Here is a 27454-nt window from a genome sequence, read left to right on the forward strand (position 1 = left end):
TCACATACAATGTTCCTGGAAATCAGGGGCATAAACATGTTTTCCAGGGAACACACAATTACATTCAACGTGAACACCACACAGCCTTACACAAACGAGATATTTGCTACTTACAACAGGCCTCACCTTCCCTTGCATAGCGTGAACAGTGCTTGGTGGTTTGGTTGGCCTGATCTCACACAATAACCCCGGAAGTGCTATAACTTTGGTCTCTGAACTTAAAAACAAGCTGCAGCCAGGAATAGCAGTGCACTGACTGCACTGACTGCATCACACATCCATCCGCTCAGGCGGCTACAAGGCCTTCTGCTGGCATACGCGCTGCTCCCCTCTTGCTAACAGGATTAGTGTAACTAAGCTCCTCAATTGATTAAGTCCGCACTTGCATAATAAGCTTATCCACACAAGGCGGCCAGACACATACACACAACTGTTAAGCGACTTGCGGATCAGAATGCAGAGAGGTGGCGCAATGGCGTAACGAAACTTGAGGGGGCCCCCCTGCAAAGCACATGGAGGGGCCCCCCCATGCCCACCCCACCCCGACGGAGGCACGGCCCCCGGGCCTTTAAGTTGCATCATGGACGATCGGGAGCTCACACTGAGCGCATTGCTGCCCTTTCACTTCAATGTAAACTCATGTCCACCTATTTATTTCGCATTGTAGTTCTACTAGTGGGAGACACCATTTAAAAATGTAAATATCAGTAGTTTACGAATTGCAACCTAAAATTACCTTTTAACAAAAAAGTGCAAAATATCGAATTGTGAAATATCTAAAACAGATATATCTTGTCACTGGAAATGGCCACAAAACCGCCGTAGTTTGACATCCAGACCCCTTTTTCTCATTCCCTCCATCCAATGCTATCAGGGGTTACAACTTGTGCCTTACAACAATCCAAGCTTTCCCACCACATCCACATTCTTTACTTCCCTCTCCACGCCATGGATGTTCTGCAGTGAGCTCGAGTCGGGGTTCTGCTAAATCAGAATGATGACAGCACTCTCATAATTCCTATAACTCTGCTCTCCCCTGCTTAGACTCCGGTATTTCTTTTATGTCTGGTGCTTAGTTTCTCGTTAGGTGTAATTTCTTATTCATTGCATGATTTCGCTCACAAGAAAATGTCACTCATAGTCATTCAAATGTCACTCATAATTATACTGAAAATATGAAAATGTCACACATCGCAATTGGAAACCTGGGCAGCTATGTTATTTATTTACTGATCCAAGATGTGGGTGCTGTAAATAAAAAAAGGAACCAAAATCAAATGCGCAGGAGGGCTTTTCTGCAAGCAGAGACTAGTGACCCCTTGCCCTTACCTTAACAGTCCGTCCGACGACGGTCACGGTCCTCCTCGCCCCCCCACCCCGGCCCGAACCACTCCCTGACCCCTGCTTCAGTGCTGCTGCCTCTATCCTGGGTCAACTCAGACCATGTGTGAACTGAAGCAGAGGAGACTCACTCACCTGGGCTGGGGGCCTGCTGCTGGACCTGGCCTGAGGAGGCTGCAGCTCAGACTCTAGGGCGGCGCGAGGCGAGCTCAGGTTATGGACAGAAGGCGGGCACCGCCACCGGGCAGAACTTGAAGGCAGACAGGGGTTGAGGCGGGAAGGGGTAAACACATTTGTCTTAAAAATGTGTGCGTGTGTGTGTGTCTGCACGTGTGTGTGTGTGTGCGTGCGTGTGTGTGTATGTTTATATAGCGCTGTGGGCGAGCCTGGAGCTATACGACCCAAATGGGGAGGGTAGGGTTTTGAGCAGGGTGGGTGGTAACTAGCACATTGGCATACTGAACACAACTTCTCTAAACACTTAGCAACGCTATCGCTACCCCCTAACAAAATTAGACCCCGAGAAATAATAAAAGCAGTGCCAGGCAGAGACTGGGCGGCGTCATATATTGAGGTGAGTGCGTTTAAGAGGCTCGTGGGGGATCGCACTTCATACATCTACTTTCTCAAACCACCCCATCCCTTTTCCAAAAATATAATCTCGGCCCAAAGAAGCAAGTGCCGTGCTGTGCCAGCCTCTCTGCGCGATTCGGCGCCCATGGGCAGAGGGTTACTCTGTGTAGAGAGAGTGCATGTGCGTGAAAATAACCCGCTGTGTACCCTAAAAAACCAGCACCTAGACTTCTATGAAAGAGCAGGTGGCAGCTATGCCAACTAACTGGCAAAATTCACTGCCAAGGGCACAGTGTGTGTGTGAGACCACAGAGCGACACCACAAAAATCGAAACTGTCGGTTCCACACCCCAAGGCCTGCCTGATGAATGGCGGACGGAGGCGAACATTGCCCAGAGCATTAAAGATACATAAACTAACAACGAAGACTGAGCGTTATACACTTCACAACGCAGTGCGGGCAGACAACATAAGTGCCACTGCCGCAGCCTGCTAACTCACACGGCTGACGGCCCCCGGCAGGGCACCCCCCACCATTTCAAACTTCAACTAGACTCTCGTCTCTCGGGATCCCGGCCGGGGGCCCCGGCTGCACCGCACCATTTAGAATACTCGCGCAGGGGCCCCGGCCGGGGCCTGCACTATTTTGAAGACTCCCAGGGGCCCAGGCCGCACCATTTCCAATGCTCGCAGGGACCCCAGCCGGGGCCCGCGCTGCGCAGTGCGCGCCATTTTTCAGAGCCTACTTTGTGCGACTGCAGCAGTGCCGGCACATGTATTAAGTCAGGGGCCGGCGGGGCTCCCTGGAGCGCAGGGCCCTGCGTGGCTCCCCGCAATGCGGGGGCTTGTGTTACGCCCCTGAGGTGGCGTAACAAAACGTGAGCGGGCCCCCTGCAAGGTATGCTGAAGGGGCCCTCACACTCACATAAGCAGGGGCTGAGGGGCCCCCTCCAGTATGCGTACGCCTGGGGGCCTTTGGCAACGCTCCCGAGCAGAGTTACTTTGGACGACCGCTTGCAGGTGGATGATGGCATGACCCACTTTCTCGGAGACAAGCACTAAGGCAGCTTGAATAACCTCACATGCCCGCCGCAAACGCGCACCTGTTCACAGCTACCAAGAGCAGGGTAAGAGCGAGGCAGGGCTCTGGTAAACGGCGGCCCACACGGACTCACACGCAAGGAGACAACTCCGCCGAGCGACAGGCGGTGCAAACCTCAGAAAGGCGGTGGGAAAGCGCAGGGGTTTGGGTGACAGACGCTGTCGGCCTACCTACCACGAGAACCGTGAACAGCGTGGCTGCATCACTCATCTGAGGTGCGCAGCGTCACCAACAGCTCCTGTGAGGGGAGCGGGTGATGCCCTCGTGACGGAAGAGAAGCACTGCTCCTGGCTGTCACCTACTACAGATCTGCTTCAGACACAATGTCCCTGCCACAGTCCCAGTGCGTGAAGCAGGGGTGGCGGCCGTGTGCTGGCACAAGAGACGGCACCTTTTCAAACCCGAATGTATTCAGGCGACGAAAAAAACAAGTCGGGTCCCGGGCCGCGCTGTGATTGGCTGACGTCACGGGGGTGTCCCGGGCCGGCAGCCAATCACAGCGCGGCCCGGGAATGACGTCACGGGGGTGTCCCGGGCCGGCAGCCAATCGCAGCGCGGCCCGGGACAAAGGGGCGGGGCTTAAAAAAGCACCAGAAACGCCCCCGAATCGCGTTTTCGTGAGAAAGCGCGATTGACAGCCTCTGCCTCCCAATTGCTAGCCTCCATTTATGGAGCTAGCCAATTGGAAACAGAGGCTGTCCTAACCTCACTACTAAAGACAAAAGATTTCGACTGGGAGGGGCTTCGCCCCTCGCCAAAAGTCGAAACCTAAAAACATGTTTTACATTTGTAATATTGATGTCTTTTTTATAAATTTTTTCATTTAAGATTTTCATTTTAAATTGAGTTTAATGGGGAATAGTCTTTTTTTAGTTCAATTAGATCCCCATTTTTTCAGTAACGTATTTTTTAGTCCTAATCAGGCGGTGGGAAATATCCAATCGATGGGGGAAGGACCGATATCGCCGTCACTGTGGCGGCGGTCCTTCTGCCACCATAATCAGCCCCTTAGTTTGGTAGCTATCTGCATACTATCATCATTAGCTGCTGCTAAAAATTTCTGATAAGCAGGGCCTTTTGCGCCTCAGCCGGAGCTCATATATATCACTGACAGTATTACCGATGAGTTTGGCATGACTATTAGCTTTTGACATCTAACAAAAAAGTCCCTAATTTGTAAGTACTTAAAAAAAGCACTCCGCAATAGTCCAAACTCAGCTTTTAATTAGATAAAAGAGCGGAACCCACGTTCATCATACAGTTGTCCGAGCTGATTGATGCTGCTACATTGCCACACCTTCCCAATAGTGTCTTGAAATATATCGGGCAGCATTGGATTTCCCAGTAGCAACGTATAATGGTGAAACTGGGGCAGAGAGTATTGCTTAAAGATGTCCTGCAAATCCCTAGTAATATCTCTACCTACCTTGAACTTAACTCTCTTGAAGTAGTTCAGATCAGAGGTTTTGTAAAGCATGAACTCGGCGGACAGACCGCAAACCAACTGATAGGACAACGATGCAGCAGGGCCTAAATCCGTCCGAGAGAAGCAGCACAGTAGTAGAGCTTGAAGTCTGGAAGCGTAAATCCCACTTGTGTATAACGTAGTTTCATGAGCCGGCGAGCCCTCCTGGCGGTTCTATTCCCCCAAATAAAACTGCCAATAGCACTATCTAATAGCTTAAAGAAAGACAGAGAAACCCGCACAGGTATCGAACGATATAGGTATAAGAATTTAGGTAATACATTCATTCTAATTATATTACACCTCCCATAAATACTGAGAGAAGGCCAATGCCAACTACGCAATTTAGCCAGGATTGTCTTGAGTAGCGGCTCGTAAATCAAATATAAATTCAAATATACTATGTCATCGACTTCACTGCTTAGACAGACACCAAGATAGGTAGCTGTTTGTGTAGCCCCTAATGCAGGAGGCAGGTTTTTAGATTGAAAGTTTAAAATTGTCTGGGTCTTGGCTATGTTCCGCTTGTAGCCGGAAAAAGAGCCAAATAACGTACACCAGGGTTAGTAGAAAAAAACTGCAATATCGTCTGCATACGCAGTCACCTTAAGTTCCATGCCATTGAGACACACTGGGGGATCGGCAAGGGGGACAATGGATAGCCCTGTCTTGTTCCCGTTGAACTGTAAAAAGCGCAGATGTAATGCTGTTCAGTTTAATTGCTGCTACCGGCTTCTTATAAAGCTTCTGCACAGAAGAGATAAACCGAGGGCCAAGACCAAATGTTAGCATAGTCAGCCAGAGAGCTTCCCATGCAATTCTCTCAAACACCTTTTCTGCGTCCAGCATGACCATCCCTATCTGTCAGTCAAGTGTGCCAAAGACATCAAAGGCAGATTCTGAAGTATTAATGTGGGCTGTCGTATCTCTGCCAGGGACAAAGCCATGCTGCTGCTCCAAGACTAACTTGTGGATAACAGAAGTGAGGCGTGAAGCCAAGATCGTGGATATTTTTTGGGCATCAGCATTAGTTAAGGATATTGGCCGATAAGAGCCTCTGTCGTCAATTGGCTTCCCCTTCTTAGGAAATACGACAATATTAGTAATACTCCATGAAGTAGGAGCCTTGCCCCCTCTAGTAATATCCATGCACAACTGCGTAAAGATAGGTACAAGTATTGTTGAAGAAAAGTATATTTTTAATGTTTTTGTTTAGCCATATTTTTTGTATTTTGGGGAGTGGGTAGTGTTGGATTTGGCCCTTTTGCAGGTTCACCCCCGAAACTTTTTGCATTTACCTAGCCTGTTTCTGTAACCTGGTGTTGGTGATTTTAGGCCTTTGCGCACTTTTTCACTGTGGTCCAGTGTAAAGTGCGGGCGCTCTCTGTGTATGTGTGGTAAGAGTGGCCTGCCCTCCCATAGGAATGCTTGGGGATATGTGTGTCCATGGTACTTCCTGATGTGTGGGGAGTGCAGGGGCGAGTTTGGTATGTGAGAACTTGTGTGATTAAATGCTGCGCGATGATGTGCTCAGATTTATTGTGTCTAGTGTGTCTAGTGTGGACGTGCCACTTCTAGAAGTTGGCAAGCCTGTGCAGTAAATGTGAATTGACTGTCTGGCTTGGGATTGGCTGGTGTGCCTGGCTCCAGGAGTCAGGATGGGTATGCCCCAGTGGTGAATGGAGAGATCTGCATGTTGATGGGAGAGAGGAGTGCACCTGGGACCTGAATAGGGCTGGGCCTTCCCTCCACAATGCTGTCCCATACCCATCGTGTGAATAGGCAGAGGGGCTGAGCAAAACAAAGTGCTCAATAACCAGTTGCATCTGGTTCGACCCTTGCCTGCACCTTTAACAACAAAGGATTTCTGTGTATAAAAGAGGGTCTGTGACCCCATGAAAAATGTTCTTGTTTTCTAACTTGCAACTACAAGGGTCGTGCTGCTGCATGGGCCCAGGGGAAGGCTTGCCTCCCTGGGCCCTACCCAGCCCTTGGACACCCTGGAGGACTACTTTGGGACTCTCCTGCCCTCTTCACCTAGGAGGACCTTGTTGCTGGGGCCCTGTTTGCTTAAGGGGCCATTCCAGGGGCCTTCGGGGTTTTTGTGCCTCCCAGCACTTTATTTCCATTTATGGGCAGACTGCTGTCATTTTCCCAGAGGGAAGCGCTTCTGCCCCATTTTGTTCCCAGCGCGGGTACCCACCCCGCTTTTTGCGATATTTTTACTGGCAGGAGCCTACCCTGCATTATGCCCGCATTTATATTTTTATATTCTAGGTGCCACCCCGCTGCGCACTTTAAATTGGAGGGAGCCTACCCCACTTTGTGCCCGCCGAGAGTTTCACCTCTGCGGCCCGAGCCGACAAAGGATTTCCACCCGGGCCGCGCTCAGCACGACCCGGAATTCAGGCAAGCCCTGGTTGGGACATGGGCTTGCCTCAGGAAGTTTGTTTCCGGTCCAGGGAAGGCATGGCTTGGCAGTTCGGGCTGGACTGTTCCCATGAGGTACAGGGTCAGATTGATTTGCATATGGCCATGTCTGAACTGGGGTGGCAGAGTGGGCTAAAGAACGGTGATGGATTAAACCCAGATCTGTTGACTGGGTGTGAGTATTTGATTTGTTCAGATGCTCCATCCATCACCACCCCCTTGTGTACCGCTGGTTGGGACATGGGCGGGGCTTCTCGGACAGAGGGGAAGCCCCGCAAGAGAGGAAGCTGCCCGGGATTTGAAGCGGTGGTGGTGCGGGGCTCTCGTGAGCTGGGAGAGCCCCGCAGGTATGCTGACAGTGGCGGAGGGGGCCCGAGGTACATTGCCGGTGCCTGCCCCCACTGCACATGAAGAGGAGTGAGGAGGCTGCAGCATGGAGCCTCTGGAGCTCCTCCCTTGAAGCCCCGGTGCCGAGATGAGGGACCGGGTGAAAACATTGCATCCAGAAGTCAGGAGAACGGCAGCGTCGAGAGCCCGGTGAATGTGGTTTACGTGGAGAGAGGCATAGTAAGAGCAGCCCCCGCTAGCAGTGGGCTGCTCCAAAGTTGTTAAATCTACCTCATGGGAGCCCCGTGGGCCCCACAGTGCTTAGGGGCATCGTTGCTTGCAGCTCCTAGAGCGCTCCACCTTGGGGACACAGAGGTGCCCAGGCCCATAGCCACCTTTCTTCCACTGCCCCGCTGTAGGGGGCAACTGCCCCTCTGGGCATGTTTATTTTTATCGCCAGTACTCGCTCTTCGGGAATATCTGTTTCAGAGCCTAGGTGGTTCCAGCGCTATGGGGGCATTCTTTAATTACCAAGCCCCGAGTGGCTCCAGTGATGCGCACATGTATTCCAGAGCCAGATGGCTCCACCTTGAGGTGCAGTTCTGGAGAAGAGTCCCTGAGAGGGACAGAAGAGGGCTCCAAGGTGCACATTATTTATTTACAGAGCCAGAGGGCTCCAAACCTGTGGCGCAGTTGTCCGTGAGGGACAGTGAGAGCCCTTGCCGCAGTTTTGCTTCTACAGCTGCCCAGCAAGCAGTGGGCAGCTGCACCGTTTAGGCATTTCTTTCTAGGGGACATGTTCTTGGTGAACCCAGGAGTGAGATTCACTCCCTTCACCCCCTACTTTGGCCTCCACAGCTGTGCAGCACTTAGTGCCAGCTGCAGCATTTAGGCCCTGTTCTTGTTCTAGCTGCCCAGCAAGTAGTGGGCAGCTGCAATGTTTTGGTCGGCGCAGATGGCGCACCCCTGACTGGCGCTGCGTTGGCAGCGCGCCCTGACATTCTGGACACAAGGCATTTGACCCCCTGCTTGATGGTCAGTTGGCCAGGGAGGCCTGGTACGTGTGCAGGGCGCAAGGCTCTAATGTGATTTATGTGCTCTAAATGTGGTGCTAGGAAATGTAATACGTTTAGTATGTTTTACGCACCCGGTGTTTGATACCTCTAGATATAGTTTTACCTATGGAGATTTGTGTTAGTGAGATTGCACTTCACTGTGATTTACTCCCCTATATGTGAGTTATACCTAGGAGGCAGGGTCTAATGTGTTTAGACTATTGAGAGATTGCATAATGTGTTTATGCTGGTGAGGTTTGCGCATGATATAATTTGCGCCTGATGTGACTGTGCATACTGTAAAGATTATGTTTCAGGTTGAGGTGGAGTATAGTGATTACCAGTAGTTACTGGTTGTAGGTTTATGATCTATTTTTACTTGTATCAATTTCTGCTAAGTGTTGATCCTGACAGTGGCCTACATGGCCCCGTCCTGTGTAAATAATCACTTGTGAATATTGCCCGTGCCTGTTGGCACAATGTATATTGTGTGATTACTATCTGATGTGTTTTGGGAAGATACAAAAGTTATTTTTATATAACCAGTTTGAGTTTATAACTTTATTTCGGTTTGTTAAAAAAAACACAAAAGTTAAACAACATATACAAAATGGACAAGTGACAACAACACATGTTATATATACCAAAAAGCTTGATGTGCGAATGACACCCCGGAAACGACAAATGAATCATTAAATATATAGAAATTTTAAAAAAACTTTAAAGAACAGGTCCATGATTTAAAAGCTTACAAATAGATATAAAGTGGTACAAAAGGGGGTGGTGATGGACGGAGCATCTGAACCAATCAAACACTCACACCCAGTCAACAGATCTGGGTTTAATCCATCACCGTTCTTTAGCCTACTCTGCCACCCCAGTTCAGACATTGCCATATGCAAATCAGTATGACCCTGTGCCTCATGGGAACAGTCAAGCCCGAACTGCCAAGCCATGCCTTCCCTGGGCCGGAAACAAGCTTCCGAGGACCGGTTTCTGGCATTTCAGCCGTCTTCAGCCTGGCTTGCTTGAATCCAGTGACAAACTGAGCAAGGACTCACGTCTGAGCACACCCTGCCAACTTATGGCGAACAAAGTGGTACAAAAGGGGTTGGTGATGGACGGAGCATCTGAACCAATCAAACACTCACACCCAAACAACAGATCTGGGTTTAATCCATCACCGTTCTTTAGCCCACTCTGCCACCCCAGTTCAGACATGGCCATAGGCAAATCAGCCTGACCCTGTGCCTCATGGGAATAGTCCAGCCCGAACTGCCAAGGCATGCCTTCCCTGGACCAGAAACAAGCTTCCTAGGACCGGTTTCTAGCATTTCAGCCATCTTCAGCCAGGCTTGCTGGAATCCAGTGGCAAAGTGAGCAAGGGACTCACGTCTGAGCATACCCTGCCAACTTATGGCGAACAAAGTGATACAAAAGGGGGTGGTGATGGACGGAGCATCTGAACCAATCAAACACTTACACCCAGTCAACAGATCTGGGTTTAATCCATCACCGTTCTTTAGCCCACTCTACCACCCCAGTTTAGACATGGCCATATGCAAATCAGTCTGACCCTGTGCCTCGTGGGAACAGTCCAGCCCGAACTGCCAAGCCATGCCTTCCCTGGGCAGGAAACAAGCTTCCGAGGACCGGTTTCTGGCATTTCAGCCGTCTTCAGCCAGGCTTGCTTGAATCCAGTGGCAAAGTGAGCAAGGGACTCACGTCTGAGCATACCCTGCCAACTTATGGCGAACAAAGTGATACAAAAGGGGGTGGTGATGGACGGAACATCTGAACCAATCAAACACTCACACCCAGTCAACAGATCTGGGTTTAATCCATCACTGTTTTTTAGCCCACTCTGCCACCCCTGTTCAGACAAGGCCATATGCAAATCAGTCTGACCCTGTGCCTCATGGGAACAGTCCAGCCCGAACTGCAAAGCCATGCCTTCCCTGGGCCAGAAACAAGCTTCCGAGGACCAGTTTCTGGCATTTCAGCCGTCTTCAGGCTGGCTTGCTTGAATCCAGTGGCAAAGTGAGCAAGGGACTCACATCTGAGCATACCCTGCCAACTTATGGCGAACAAAGTGATACAAAAGGGGGTGGTGATGGACGGAGCATCTGAACCAATCAAACACTTACACCCAGTCAACAGATCTGGGTTTAATCCATCACCGTTCTTTAGCCCACTCTACCACCCCAGTTTAGACATGGCCATTTGCAAATCAGTCTGACCCTGTGCCTCATGGGAACAGTCCAGCCCGAACTGCCAAGCCATGCCTTCCCTGGGCAGGAAACAAGCTTCCGAGGACCGGTTTCTGGCATTTCAGCCGTCTTCAGCCAGGCTTGCTTGAATCCAGTGGCAAAGTGAGCAAGGGACTCACGTCTGAGCATACCCTGCCAACTTATGGCGAACAAAGTGATACAAAAGGGGGTGGTGATGGACGGAGCATCTGAACCAATCAAACACTCACACCCAGTCAACAGATCTGGGTTTAATCCATCACTGTTCTTTAGCCCACTCTGCCACCCGTGTTCAGACAAGGCCATATGCAAATCAGTCTGACCCTGTGCCTCATGGGAACAGTCCAGCCCGAACTGCAAAGCCATGCCTTCCCTGGGCCAGAAACAAGCTTCCGAGGACCGGTTTCTAGCATTTCAGCCGTCTTCAGCCTGGCTTGCTTGAATCCAGTGGCAAAGTGAGCAAGGGACTCACGTCTGAGCATACCCTGCCAACTTATGGCGAACAAAGTGGTACAAAAGGGGGTGGTGATGGACGGAGCATCTGAACCAATCAAACACTCACACCCAGTCAACAGATCTGGGTTTAATCCATCACCTTTCTTTAGCCCACTCTGCCACCCCGGTTCAGACATTGCCATATGCAAATCAGTCTGACCCTGTGCCTCATGGGAACAGTCCAGCCCGAACTGCCAAGCCATGCCTTCCCTGGGCCGGAAACAAGCTTCCGAGGACCGGTTTCTGGCATTTTAGCCATCTTCAGCCTGGCTTGCTTGAATCCAGTGGCAAAGTGAGCAAGGGACTCACGTCTGAGCATACCCTGCCAACTTATGGCGAACAATGTGGTACAAAAGGGGGTGGTGATGGACGGAGCATCTGAACCAATCAAACACTCACACCCAGTCAACAGATCTGGGTTTAATCCATCACCTTTCTTTAGCCCACTCTGCCACCCCAGTTCAGACATTGCCATATGCAAATCAGTCTGACCCTGTGCCTCATGGGAACAGTCCAGCCCGAACTGCCAAGCCATGCCTTCCCTGGGCCGGAAACAAGCTTCCGAGGACCGGTTTCTGGCATTTCAGCCGTCTTCAGCCTGGCTTGCTTGAATCCAGTGGCAACGTGAGCAAGGGACTCACGTCTGAGCATACCCTGCCAACTTATGGCGAACAAAGTGGTACAAAAGGGGTTGGTGATGGACGGAGCATCTGAACCAATCAAACACTCACACCCAGTCAACAGATCTGGGTTTACACCATCACCGTTCTTTAGCCCACTCTGCCACCCCAGTTCAGACATGGCCATATGCCTAAATATGTGGCTAAATTAGTATTTACCAGGGAGCCCACTAAAAGTGCTTCGGAGGAAGTGCAACGGGGTTCCAAGGACAGCCTCCTTTCTGCGAGTATAATTTCAGGATTCAGGACAGACGCTGCCCTTGTCAGAAATGCATCCAATGTGCCTGCAACACTCTGTCCACCCACCCCCTTACGACTATCTTTACTCATGGTGGGGGAGAGAAAGAAACAACAGCAACAACTTCAATTGTGCAATTTTGCAGTAATGCAACAGGTATAGCTGGCACTTGAGAGTCACTAACCAAAAAGAGTAGAAGTGTTCAGTGTTTTTTGAAAGGGCTTTGACGGGCATGGGACGGGCCCACCCTTGGCCCCGGCTTCGCCAGTGCGCGACCCGTGCAGCGGGAGACGCCGCGGTCTTTTAAGCGCCTCCGGGCCCTTGGCTCTGGCGTGTTGTATTGTAGTCCTCAGCCAGCACTCGCGGCGGAACTGGCGGCACTTTAACGGGGCTGGAGCAGCACAGAAGCCCCCAACCCAAATGCCCCCAACAAAAGCAGGTAAGGGCAGGCACAAGTGGAAGGAGTCCCGCGCCGCGGGAGGCCCCACGGTCCTTTAAGCGCCTCTGGGCACTTGGCTCTGGCGTGTGGTATGTGCGACCAAGGGTGCACTGGGTATTGTAGTCCTCAGCCGACACTCGCGGCGGAACAGGAGGCACTTCAACGGGGCTGGAGCAGCACAGAAGCCCCCGACACAGATGCCCCTAACAAAAGCAGGGAAGGGCAGGCACAAGTGGAAGGAGTTCCTTTTGTAGTGTGCCTGGGATGTTGTTGCTGTGTGCGTGCGCAAATGCTTTACACATTGCCTCCGGGATAAGCCTGACTGCTCGTGCCAAGCTACCAAGGGGGTGAGCAGGGGTTATCTTTGCCCTGACTAGAGTGGTGGTTTCTGCCTGGCTTTGGCGCAAGCCTTAGCCAACCTGAAATCCCAGTTCTAACAAGTAGTTAATGGCGTATTTGGGTTGGGAGTTTTAGTTGTTGTATCAGTATCTTTTTAATTTATACTTTTTTGGAGGGGCTTCTTGGATCTTGGATGTTGGATATCCTGTAGAGAACATATGATTTATAATAACATGAGGTCATTTGTTTAGTTTGTTTAAGTTAGTTTAGTTTTATTTTGTTACATTATTAAATAAGTGTTATATTTTACTTACTTTGCAAAGTTGAATTAGAAGTGTTGTATGTGGCAGTGTGATGTTGTAGAAAAAATCTGTCAGAGATTTTGCTTCTTCTGGCCTCTACTGGGGCAATACACATTTATGTTGATTTTAAATTTGTTTATATATTGTTTATTTGATTGTTCTTTCACTTTTATTGGTTTATTTGGTTTGTAGTTGTTTTTCATTGGTTGTTAAGAATGGGTTTAAATTGTTTTGGAAGTTAATCCTTCTTTGGTAAACGCTAATTATTGGTGATCAAATGTTTTTTATATTATTTGTATACTTATTAATATGCTCGTATTTCATTTGAAAATTATAATGTAGTAAATGTATAAAATAACTATTTTGTTAGTTAATTTGTGTTCAAAAATGGTTTATTTGATGGTGTGAGTTATGTTACTGGTGTTTTATTTTAATATTGATATTATTTTTAGTTATTTAATTATAATGTGTGTTTATATTTTTTATGTTATGTGTTGTGTTCTTTTTCTTATTTCTAAGGCATTGATATTTGTATGTTTAAGATAATAATGTGGTCTATATTTTTGATTTCAATATATTTGTTGTTTTCTATGTTTATTTTATGAAATTATTGTTTAATATATATTTTTTTCGAGATTAGATGTATCAGTGTCTTTACTGGCTATATTTGTATTTCAATATTTTCTACTTTTTTTAAATAAGTATAGGTTGTCTATATTTTTGTGGTTGATATTGGTGTGTTGATAATATGTTGGCTCGATGTTAGTAGTGTCGATATTATGTCAGTTATCCATTTAGGAGGAATTTTTGGGGTTGGGTGCGATGGGTGTGGAGCAAAATCATTGCTTTAAATTCCTTTTTGCTAATTATGTGATAGAATTGTACTATTATTTGTGATGCAAAAGCCAGCATGATATGATACATTTGCTGTTTTACAAGTTCTCCCATGCCTACAAGACAGTGAGACTCATTTTAAATAGTTCAATACATTCTCTTCTATGAATAGGGAACCACATGGTTCCTCCTTGCGTCACCAAGTGCTCAATTGAAGCAACATGAGTGATAATTCATTTAGCCAGGAGGAACTATAAAACTGTTATATGTACTCACCAATATGACTGCAAACTGAAAGGCACCCTGTATCACCCATTTCCCCTTCTATGTAATTGCACTGAGGCATATTATAATGGTTTTCTTAGTGAGGCATTCCTAAGATATTCATCTACATATTCACCTTCATATCTAAAGATTTCTAAGTATTGATGATATAACAAAATTGTTTTCTTCCATCCATTCACCCCTCATAATGTTTTATTTTAATGTACTGAACACATAGATACAGTACTTGAGTCCACCAGTCCACTGTGTCCTTTGACCGAAGTGTAAAAGAGGAAAAATAGCTAATTTGGGGGTTTTGCTGAAACAGAAAGCTTTCTGGGCACCCAACTCATGAGAAACATCTTTATCAAGTCACATTGAAGTTGCATCACTTCCACCAGAGTGAAATCCCAGGTAACCCTCGTCCCACCCTTTTTCGGCTTGCTGCACAATAGTGTGCTATGTCTGCAGCACTTCAAGATGAACATTTTAAAACTGAGCCACTTCCATATCTATGATCTCCCAAAGGACCAGCTTTCCGTTCCCTCGGTGCCTACACATTGTGACATGTCGGAGAGGAATGCCATCCGTGAAGCCACTGCTATCCTAAAACGATCAGGAACTGATCATCCAGCCTTCGCTGATGCTGTCTTTTGATCAAGGCAAAGAACTGAAACCTTATTTCATGGATGGCCTATCCACACCATTTAAAGTTGCAAAACTTGCTCAGGCTGCTCATCACCAATTAGCCTGCTGTTCACCTGCCTCTGATCCCTATGAAACATCAAGAGGCCTATATTCCCAGTGAAGGTTCTCAACAGCTTTGAATAATTTTACATGGCAATTTGTGTTTCAACTTGTTAGGGTAGCACTTGACATGTGTATAGAACCCTGCATAGGATCAGCAGGTAAGTTGGCCTGGACAAGATGAAAACATACTTGCAGCCTAAGTGTTGTTAGACCTTTCTGCAGCCTTCGCTGCCATGCACCATAAGACCCTAAAGGACTATTTATGGATCATTGGCATCGAAGGCTAGACATGGAAATGGATCCATGTTTTTGTGATGGGGAGGTCTTTTGTGGTAAACAGAGGAGAGTTTACAGCTTCAAACCAGCCCATAAGCAATGGAGTTTGTCAGGGATTAATTTCGTTCCCTCTTTTATTTAACCTTTTATGGCGCCATTGGCTGAGTTGATTCACTCCCATGGTCTGAATCTGTATATGTATGCAGATAAAACACAAATCATATTATAAATCTCGAAGGATCCTAAAGCAATAACCCTTCAATTCTCCAATTGTGTGGCCCAGATCCATAAATAGATGCAAGAGCATCATCTGAAATTCGGTGGAAATAAAACTGAGTTTCTTGGTCCTTTAAAAATTCTGGAATTTACCTTTGTGGCCTAGTTCATTGATCCTAATCTGAAAGTGAAAATGGAAGGCAATATATCACAGCTTAAGTCTGTGGTAAATTCCTGTGTATTTTTATTAAGAACATCAAATGCACACTAAATAAATCTTCCAGAATACCTATTCCAGAAAGTGCAGATGATACAAAAGTATGCGTCACACCTGGCCTTGGGTTTTAAGACAACTGATCCTGTCTCACAAGCTTTGATCTTCTTGCACTCACTCCTAGTTAAAGAGTGTACTGATTTTGAGTCTTTACGGTTGATACTAAGCATGGGCGGAAAATCCGTTCGGCTCGCGGATTTTGCGGATTTTCGGTAAATTCGCAATCCGTGAGATTCGCGAATTTCCCGCAAAATCCGCGAGCGGAACGGATTGGGTCAAAAGTTCAAGCTGACTTTTTGTAACTATTTTAGAATGGCGCCGGCAAGCTGCCAGAGCCTCTAAAATAGTTACAAAAGTCAGCTTCAACAGGAAGCACTAATAGATAAAGCAAAGCAGGTGCTAGAGTTGAAGCTCAAATTCAGTTACACAATCATTAATCACCCCAAACTTGGGGTGATTAATGACTGTGTAACTTATTTTGACCTTCAACTCGAGCACCTGCTTTACTTTATCTATTGGTGCTTCCTGTTGAAGCTGACTTATGGCTGAGGACAGAAGGGCACAAAGTGGAACAGAGGGCATGAGTTAGGCAGAGGGCAGAAGGGCACCTAATAGATAAAGTAAAGCAGGTGCTAGAGTTGAAGCTCAAACTCAGTTACACAATCATTAATCACCCCAAACTTGGGGTGATTAATGACTGTGTAACTTAATTTGACCTTCAACTCGAGCACCTGCTTTACTTTATCTATTAGTGCTTCCTGTTGAAGCTGACTTATGGCTGAGTGCAGAAGGGCACAAAGTGGGACAGAGGGCATGAGTTAGGCAGAGGGCAGAAGGGCACAGAAACCAGTGGGGCAGAGGGCAAAAGGGCTCAAACAAGAGTGGGGCAGAGGGCAGAAAGGCACAAAAACAAGTGGTACAGAAGGCAGAAGGGCATAAAAAACGAGAGGGTGGCAGTGAGGAACCAGGCAAAAAAAACAGCGAACACGCAAAGCGTCCGGCGAACACGCAAAGCTCCCCACGAACACCCGCGAAACGCAAACATAAAAAATCCGCAAATTTGCACGAATTTGCAAATTTTGCGCATTGCGAATTCGCAAATCCGCAAATTCGCGGATCACGAATTCGCAAAATTCGCCCATACTTAGTTGATACATAAATCTGTCTTCTACAACACAACAAAACAGTTCAGCCTCACATAGAGACCCATCTTTGCCCCTCTGAACTCAATAGCTGCTCACCTTTGCCAAGTTCAAAGTCCTATCTACCAAATAAGAATTAACAGTCATCTAACATCTTTCACCTGAGGCAACAACGAGAGCCTGTTCTTTATCAGTGCCTCCCTGGTGTGCTTCGACGCCTGAATTACAGCAGAGTGGGTATTGGTGAGATAGCGTCAGTGCAACATTGAAGATAGAGCAGGTTGAAAAGATGTCCGGTTTAATCTCAAAGTAATTTTAATGGTGGAAAACCAGATATCAATAAAAACAAATGAGGTGGACTCTGGCTGTCTGGCTAGATTGACCATGGGCATCCAAATTGGTCTAAGTGTGATTGGTGGTCGACATGTTTATGCTCGTGATGTGCGATTTGCTAAGCATTTATCAGGACCAAGCCTCCATGGCTGTGTGCGCTCTATAAGGCGCACCCTAACCTGTGGAGGAGTACAAAAGGTAAAACTCACTACACAACAAGTGCTATTTGAGAAAGAACAGCGCTGGATGTATCGTCTCTCCACAAACAAGACGGGGCTAAATTACAATATCTCCTGGTGTTCAGTGATGAAACGCTGACATCGTCTTATCTGGCTCTGTACCTATGCTTGCTTTTCTTTGGCCTATACGCCTGTTCCCTTATTGAACCTTGTGAGCCCAGTTGGTTATTCCAATTACACCAGGGATCCAACCTGGTTTATCATACAAGTTAGCACCCCGTGAGGGATCTCTCGAGCTTGAAAGGAGACACCAATGTTCACGTATTACACACAGAATGATAGACCCATGCATGTCTATTAGCTGACGGGCTCGCACAACAGCCTACAAGCCTGTAATTCAGGCGTCGTAGCACACGAGGGAGGCACTCGACCTCTCTGGTGGGAGCCCGATGATAAAGCATGCCACCAACTAAGTTGGTTAGTGAGGTTTCTTTTAAATAGGAGGTATTCCTTGTGCTGTTTTGCCCTCGCTACTCACTCTTGTTGTTATTGAACTATAACTTAAAATAAATAATAGGTTCGATTTTATCCCACAATATATTAAATAGTTTGATTGCCAATACAAAGTCAGTGGCACTCACACCCTCATGCCATTATGTGAAGTAAGACAAACAAAGGCAGAGGACCGTATTTATATTGGGTCAGATGTACAAAATACTAATTTTGCATTCACTAAATAGCGACTCCTTAGAAATCGTTATTTAGGGAATGCAAATGGCATGTACAAAAAAAAGATTGCCTAATAGCGATTCCTACAGAGTAGGAATCACTATTAGGAAATTGCTATTTAGGTAACACCAAATCATTTGCTCCTAAAGGCCCACTGGTATGAATGGTTATGTATTTCCTAAAATGCGATTTCCAAACTGGAAATCCATAATTAGAAAATGTTAAAGCAAGGATGACATTCAGCCTAAGGGCCCCATTGCAGCACCCCGAAAAAAGTGGAGGACATGTAAAGTGAACAGATGCCCTAGGGGTTTGTGTGTGATTTATTGCACTTTAAAAAAAGCTTTTTAGAGTGCTTTTTTAAAATTGCACATTATTATCATTGACTTTAAATCGATGGTAATAGCATTTCCTAAATGCCCAATTCGCATTTGGGCATTTTGTTGACATGTGTATAGGAAATCACAAATAAGAAATCTCTATTTGCAATTTTCTGTTTGGGTTTCGCATAATGCGATTTCTCCTGGGAACAAATCACATTTTGCAATCCCAAACAGCCTTTGTTCATGCCAAAAGGATATTTAGCATTTTACAGCGCATCGAAATAGGGATTTAACCCCTTAAGAAATCCTAAATAGAGTTGAACATCTGGCCCATTTCAATTTATCCCACTAACTGAACAGACATGTTTTACTTTCCTTGTCATTCCTCCTTACCCTTTCCAGTTAGGCTTTATTTCGCCCTTTTTAGGTCTCGCGCCTAGCGTTACACTACGCAGCAGTGTTCGTGCAGCGAGAGTCCTTGTGTCCGGGTTTTCGAAATGGACCCTGGAAATGAACACACTTATGCGTGTTTTTTTTACTTTTGCGGCCTGCTATTGGCCTTTGCCTGCATGTTTGGTTTAAAGAGAGCAGACAATAGGTCAGAGGCAGGCGCATAGCTCTGCCCCTGGCCTATTGGTGTCTAGTACGTGCATTTCTGGCATATGGTTTCAATTATCGTGGCTAGACACGGGCGTGATAATTGAAAGCATATGGCGCGCGCGACCCACTTGCGGCTTTGGTTTTCACAAAAGCGATCACTTTCGGTTTTGCAATCGCCTTTCTCCTCCCTCCCCACTCCCCTTTGGTCCCCTCCCCTCTGCCCCCTCCTCTCTGCCGCTATGCCGATTGCTGTGTTTATATAGCGTGCAGTATCCATCCAGGAATGTCTAGGCGCTTCAGCAAGTTTGCAGAAAGACTAATAGCGGCAGCAGATATGGTACGTATGGTAGTGCAACCAGGTTAAGGTAAAGTCAGGGGGCAGTTTATGTGGGTTATAGACATGTTTCAGATGTTTCTGAACACATCTACTCTGCACTCCCAAGGCATGACGTTGCCTGAGACACCCCAGCCCTGTCTCGGTGCTCAGGGGGTCCCCAGAACACGGATGCCCCACTCTTCCGCAGGCATACTGCAGTCTGGCGCAGCCTGAGCTGGCCTAGTGCTTAGGGGTCTCCAGTACACATGTGTCCCACTCTTTCGAAGGGTGATGCGGCAGTCCAGAGCTGGACTGGTGTGCTACGGGGCCCCATAGCACATGTACCCCACTCTTCTGAGGGGTGCTGGTGAGTGAGACAGCCCAGCCCCGGTGCTTAGGGGGTCTCCAGTACACATGTGACCCACTCTTCCAAGGGGATGCTGACGCTGTGCATTGCGTATGTCCCTAAGCCGCCATTGTGCACTGCTTGAAACACGCGCCCTTCAGTGGAAACACTTGCGTTATTGGAACAATTGGAGGTGCCTGCTCGGGTTTCCTACCTGTACTCCTGGCTCTGCCTACCTCACACCCTGTCCCTGAGCCCCCCCATGGAAGGAGTCCCTTTATAAGAAATGTGTAGGTTTTTTCGCACCAGTGAGGCTTTAATCCGACTACAGGAGCCTGTCTCTAATCAGCTCAGTGGGCCAGCGAAAAAACAGTGTTCTGCACCCTCAATGGTAGTGTTTTCAGTAGCACCGTGAGGGCAGTACAGTGAGCCTCCGCTAGGGAGGTCTGTGGGCAGGGTGCTGGGACCTAGGCAGGGCACACGCAACCTATTCTCCTTCAAGGTCGAGAGCTCGAAGTCTGTCCAGATGGGTAATAGCATACACCCTGACATGTTCACATGGGGCAGATGCAGTCCAGGAATGGCAGGCGCTTTAAATGAATAGCGCCTACCTTTTAGTATCATGGAAACCACAATCCACATAATCACAAAGTGCCTGGAGGTCAGCAGCGAGCTCTACTCAAGAAATCTGAGCCGCCAGTCCCCAGCTTACTCATTCCCTCATTTATTAACTCCTTCAGGCACAGTGAATCGTTCACCCAATCTCTGAAAGCGCCACTCAATTCACGGAATCCAGTTCAGCCGCACACCACTCATTCAGCCATTAAACCTGTTCACTTACGCACACACACAGTCACTCCAGACCATTAACACACACCCCCACTCACCCACACTCACTCACAAGGTGCCAGTCACGTTGTTTCAGCCTGTTATACTCCCCCGCTCTTCTTGATTTAATGTTACCGACTCATATTAAAAATCTTCTATCCTTAACTTTCAATAGTCTTTTTACAAATAAGGGCATCAGGAAAAGGTCAAGGAGGTTGACTGCAGAAAGCAAACATGGAGCCTTGGTTCTTGCTGCTCTTTTCATGACTCTTTAAGACTGGGGGTAGAAAGGAATGTGTTCGAAATCACAAAATGTAGGCCAGGTGTAGTATCTACTACTCTTGATTGATGGCTGTGTGGACTTGCATTTTCATCATTGTAAACAAGAGGAAACTAAATGCTTTCGTAGCCTTTTCAAACATGTTGTGTTGTTGGCGAACGGCATACTGACCCTTTTAATATAGTTAATTTTCTGTTGATATTGGTCCTGTGATGGTAGGGTCTTCTATTCTGGAGTTTGGCAGGTGATGCAATTCTTCTGTACTGTCAATCAGTGTGTCCTAGGGAGAGCCAATGCTGCGAGGCATGCAGTAGTGGAGTATGGCTTTGAAGCCCCGCCCACTGTCTGCCCATATTTTTAATTGGCTTGTCTTTGCGTGCAGCTTGTAAATAGAAGTGTTTAATATGTATGCTGAGCTTAGCTGAACACTGCCCATGATTCACATCCAACCACACACACAACCACAAACACAACACACACAACCACAACCACACACACACACAACCACACACACACAACCACACACACACAACCACACACACAACCAGAACCACACACACAGCCATACACACCCACAACCACACACATACACAACCACACCCAACCACAAACACACAACCGCACACACAACCACACACAAACAACCACACACATAACTACACACACAACCACAACTACACCCAACCACACACACACAACCACCCACACACACAACTACACACACACAACCACACACACACCCACAACCACACTCACACACAACCACACACACACAACCACACAACCACACACACAACCACACATACAACCACACATACAACCACACACACAACCACACACACACAACCACACACACACAACCACACTGATAGTGCACGCTTTCACCGGGCACAAACACCACCAGCCGTCAGTGCATGCTTTCACTCGGCACAAACACCACCAGCTGTCAGTGCACTCTTCCACCAGGCACACACCACAAGACGTCAGTGCACGCTTTCACTAGGCACACACACACCACCAGCCATCAGTGCACACTTTCACCAGGCACACACACACCGCCAGCAGTCAGTGCACATTTTCACCAGGCACACACACACCACCAGCCATCAGTGCACACTTTCACCAGGCACACACACACCACCAGCCGTCAGTGCACGCTTTCACCAGGCACACACCACCAGCCGTCTGTGCACACTTTCGCCTGGCACACACCAACCAGCGGGCTGTGCACACTTCCACCAGGCACACACACCACCAGCCATCAGTGCACAATTTCTACAGGCACATACACCAGCAGCCATTAGTGCACACATCAATTGTTAACACATCCACAAGTAACTATTGTAGCAATCGCAGTATGGCGCACTTTACTTTTAAACATATTCATCTAAAGAGCAGCATGCCACCATTGCTACAAAAATAAATGAACATTTTTTTGGCCTACAATTTATAGACTTTTGTTACAATTGGTGTTGCAATATTTATCAATGCCAATAGCTCAAACTTAATTAATGTGAGATCTATTGCCTCAGTTCATTTATTTGTCATTTCAAAGCCATTTACGTTTCGCACTCCCCTTCACCGAATCCAGCCTCCCTATGTTTCATTCCTTCTATTGGAGTAGGTGAAACCTAAACATACAGATCTTACATTGTACAGTCTTTTGGAATTCTACAGATGCCTTTCTTCCAGGACACGGAGTCCTTCTTGGGACTACAGTAGCCTGCAGCCTGAAAAGTTATTTCCTTAATGCCCATGCATCCTTTCACAGTATCTCATTGTCTCTGACTATATAGTAAAGCGAAAGAAAAAAGAGGAAAAGAGGATAGGGAATGCAACGGAGACGTTTTGGTTTAGAAACTTCGACTCATCTCATTCTATGCCCTTCAGTTATTCATTATTTACATTTCTATACAAATGCTTCTTACTTCCACCCAGTAACCTAACGTTCATAATCTAAAATATTCAATTTCTTAAGATTTTGAATCATGCGTGCTGAAGTGCTGTGTATTCCCTTCAGCTCCTGGTCTGAAAACAAAATCTTCAGTTCAGTTACCACATTGCTATTGTCTCAAACCTCTCATCAACGCATACTTATAAAATATTAATACAATCAGTTCTTTTGGATTCATCCCCGGAGAGGGCAGGGTATCTCCTTATGGATTTTATTTTTTAGTTATGCTTTCCAAGGAGCCATCCCTGCTTGTGTTCCCCTCATTCTCTTCCAGTATTAATCTGAACTCTGTCTGATTATCAACATCGATTTTTCAAATCTTCCTCCTTCGTACATATTCATTTTATCTTGTTAAAGCTCTAATTGTTTCTCCAGGAACTAGATTTGATCTATTATGTTTGAAATTGTCATTTAAATGTCAATTACTTTGTTGCTAAACCAATGGCGTTCGGAGTTTGAGTATCCACAAACACATGCATGACTCTTTGCTTCTGTAAATCTATCAGTATTTACAGTAGTAATCTATTTACCTTTTATTGTTGTTGGCATCCAAATTCTCAGCCTTAGGGGAGGAAGAAAGGTCAGAAAAAGAGAGTGAAGGAGAATACAGTGGGTCAAATAAATGAAAAATAATGAAGGCAGGACCTATATATTAGGGTACTTGAAGAAGCGGTGCAATTCTTGTGTGGACCAGGTATGATATGATCAGGGAAGAGACAGATATAAAGGACAGTGGGTGCTGGTAGCATAGGGCTCTGAGGAATGAAACAACAATTGCAACAAATCATCAGAAATAAAAAAGCAGTAGAATGCAGCAACAAACAAGGGGTACTAGTATATACAGAGTAGGTGGGGAAAGATAGATGATATGGAAGAGTATTAAATATTTTTCCACACATGTGAAAACATCACAGGGAATGTCGGCCTCAGCTGCAATCTGTTACTTCGGCATGGTTTAAAAAAGGATTGAATGATGGTGCCTTTTTGTTTAATGACATAGGAAAGGAGATGTATGCATTAATATTGGCAGACAGACTGCGTTTTTACCAGGAATAACCAGTTTAGTTGGAAATACTGCACACAACAGGGTTTGAACATTATTTATTCTTGTTCTTCTACAATTTATAGAATACTTATACTACTATTTAGTACATGGATAATCACAAACATTGGCCCAGGGGCCACAAAGTACGGTCTGTGGTGTGACCGATGGATGCACTGATGCCAGCAGGGTGGCGATAGGGGTCTGGGATTGTGTGAGGAGGTCTAGACAAATGTTCAATAAACAGGCAAGCATTTATTTGCAGGTTAATAAATGCTTGCCCATAAATATGAGTTCTCAGCAACTGAACAGCAGCTCAGGCTGCTGTTCACCATGGGGGCCACATGTAAAGGTCAATAGGGCCACAAGGGGCCCCCGGGCCGTACTATGAGTCCAATGGGAATGTGGACCTTATTTTACACCAACAATCTTATAAGTTCATCTCTTGTCTTATCTACTAGATTTCTGGTTTCTTATTACAAACAGTTTTGAAAGAAAATTTCTAGTTTAAAATCTTGCTCAAAGCAAGGTTAGAAAATTCTTTATTATGGCAAATCTACATGTTATATTTGTACCTTAATAGGTTGTTCTCAGACACATACTTAGTAGAACATTATGGGTCTGGCTTAGGTTTGGTGGATGGGTACTGCATCACAAAATGGACAGCTATCCCACCTGCCTTATTACGAGTACATTATATCCAAATTAACTTTTAATACAGCAAACGGTATAGTTGTTACTTTTGTGATGGAGTACCCTGCTACGTTTGTGATGGAATGCCTGTCCGCCAAACTCTAAATAAGTCCCTTAGATTACAATTTCTTAGAGGAAAATGGAAGCTTACTTTTCAACTTTCAAATCTTGAGTTAATTCCTTCTCTTTTACTAGATGTGTGTAGTAATTACCAGAGGCTGTGATTAATTCAAGCATTTCACTCATCACCCTTTTTCCCCCGGTACAATGCCCTAAATTGAGATGGGCATGCCCAGATGTGGGTCTGTGCTCATTGTGCCGTAGAAACAATCTACACATCACTGATGAGTCCTGAATAGGTTGAAATTTGTCTGGGCTGCTTGTATTCTCTTCTGTAAGGGATATAGGGCCAGATGTAGGAGCCCAAATACCGGTCGGTAACGGTCGAATTTGGCCGTCACCGACCGGTATTTGGTGATTGAGATGTAGGGGCATCATTTTACCGATTCGGTAAATTTACTGAATCGGTAATATACCGAATCGGTATTTTTTCCGATTTGGTAACTCCTAGATGTAGGTGGGACTCTTCTGAGTCCCAAAGGCCTTTCAGATTCGGTATTTTACCACCCAATCCAATTGGGTGGTAAAATACGGAATCCAGGTGTGCATGCACATGTTTGCATGCACACCTATGCCATGTGACAGACAGACATGCCCTTAGGGCATGTCTGTGTGCCACATGGCACACATGCCTGTATTTGGGGTGCTAGAGGCTGTCAAAGAGACACCCCCTGCACCCTTGCTGGATTAGGTATTTACAGAATCGGTAAATACCGAATCTTAACGATTCAGTATTTACCGATTCTGTAATACCTACATCTCCCCCCTTCATATTTACCGACTCTTAAATACCGAATCGGTAAAATTCGGTATTTAAGAGTCAAATTACCTACATCTGGCCCATAGTTTGGGAGTTCAGGCTGAACTATTGGAGCAGGACCATTGCTGAAGAAGGAGCAACGCCAATTTGCATAAGGCTGGTCTCTATTTACAGTGATATAGTAAGCAAAAAAGAATGGAGAGGAATGTGCCATCCAGTAAATTACGAGTGTCAGAGATTCATTCAATCATTCCACATATCACGTGTTTGTTCTCTTCACTAGATAGCCGAGTCACAGAACTAATCTGAGATAACATCCTAAACGTACTACTTTTGGTATTCACATGAGGCATTTAGTAGTAGGAAAGTTAGGACTCCTACCTTTACTACTACTAAACTGAGACAAAATCCTAACTTTACGACTTTAGGTATTCATAAAAGGCATTTAATAGCAGTAAAGTTAGGAAAGTTTGGAGTCCTAACTTTACTACCACTAAATGCCTTCTGTGAAAACCAAAAGTAGTAAGTTTAGGATTTTATGTCAGTTAAGTAGTAGTAAAGATAGGAGTCCTTAATTTACTATTACTAAATGCCTTTTGTGAATACCAAAAGTAGTAAGTCTAGGATTTTATCTCAGATTAGTTCTTCGAATCGGCTCCTAGGTTTTGTGCTCTCCTTACTTAAAGCTTTAGCTGTCTGTCGCAGACAGATTTGTAAGCAAAGCCTTATCATATGCCTAGAATGTAAATTGGGTCTGCCCTTTGATTGTGATTGGATGGCTTATTTTTTTATTTCAAATTTCTGCTCTTGATGTGATGGTTTTCCTCTCTAATAATAGTTTCCTGTCCCTGCCGGAGTTTGGTACTATCTTGTTGCTGACTTCAGGGAACTATTTTTTTTTATTTCATGCTTTTGTTCCATTTAAGCTTTACCACTAGATGGGAATGCCTGTCCTCCTCATTCTTCTTTCTCCTCAACCTCAGTGCGCCAGCCAAACTCAATATCTACCCTCTGCATATTGCTTTCTCATTGCTCTCTCTGACCCCATCTACTGCCCCATCTACCTATCTCCCAGCATATATTGCTGACACTGAGCATTGCTACTTCCTGGTAGCTCTCTGTCCCCTTTCCCTGCCTCTCTCTCCCTGCACCTCTGGTGCTAACCCCGTGCTCCAGAACTGCCGTTGCCAGTATTGGATTTGCGATTGTTTGTTGAATTGCAGCGCAAGGGTTAGCACAGCTAATAATGCAGGCATCCATCTCGGAATAATATTTTGTGTAATTCCTAGATGGAGGTCACGTTGCATCTAGGTGCAATGTGATGGATATCTTGGAAATATACAAAATATTATTTGAAGATGCTCAAGTGCTGCTAGCTGTGCCTAAAATCATACAAGCACTGGACTCACCAGTACGAGTAGCAAACAAGCACAGTCAAAGCAGGACTGCTTGGCTTTATATATGCTTGTTCTCTCTAGTAAATGTAATCCTTGTCCAAAATGCAGCAGATATTCAAACTCAAATTCACATAGAGATCAATGAAAAAGTTTATTGTGTTCTGATTAGGGTTTCCTCTAATTTTGTTTTTGAATACGTTAACTACTTTAGAAATTGAAACTTTTTTAATGTATTTTTAGATTTGTGTGTGTGAAACAACTGTTTATGTTTTTAGGAGGTGAGATGTCAGATAGGATGTACAGAATAACAAAGGCCATGCCTTGGTCTGATCAGAGAACAAATACATCCACTGGCTGTACAAAGAGCGCATCACAAAAAATGGCTTTCTGTCGTAAATCTTCTAAAGGGTAAATATAAATGCGTTTCCATAACTCTAATCGCACGTGCAAATGATTGTTTAACCTCTCAACTTTGAGCTTGGAAAATAACTTGTCAAATCTTTGCATCTTCAAGTGTGGGGTTCCGAAAGTTTCAAAAATTATAAATTGCAACGAAAATTGGTCTTGCCTCACAGACGGAATTTTCCCTCTGAGAGTTGTAGCCATACAACATTAAGAAAGTTATTCATTTCTTAAAGGTATGTAGTTTCAAAGGGGATCACCACGTATGCATGAATGTAGGGATGAGATAAGCAAACACACTCAAGAAACAGACAGCAAAAGAGTGACATAGGTGAGAATACATATCATGGCTCAGATTTAC

General features: G+C 45.9%; 1 long non-coding RNA gene across 1 annotated transcript in view; it reads left to right on the top strand.

Moving 5' to 3' along the window:
- Positions 1-27100, top strand: part of LOC147751309 (uncharacterized) — a 91087-nt gene extending 63987 nt beyond the window's left edge. Inside the window, exon 3 of the long non-coding RNA XR_015299973.1 lies at positions 26967-27100. This is a non-coding gene — a long non-coding RNA (uncharacterized LOC147751309). The remainder of the gene's footprint in view (positions 1-26966) is intronic.
- The last annotated feature ends 354 nt before the right edge of the window (positions 27101-27454 follow it).

This window comes from Lissotriton vulgaris, chromosome 1_1 (genome assembly GCF_964263255.1).
Source record: "Lissotriton vulgaris chromosome 1_1, aLisVul1.2, whole genome shotgun sequence".
In the NCBI taxonomy this organism is placed as follows: domain Eukaryota; kingdom Metazoa; phylum Chordata; class Amphibia; order Caudata; family Salamandridae; genus Lissotriton; species Lissotriton vulgaris.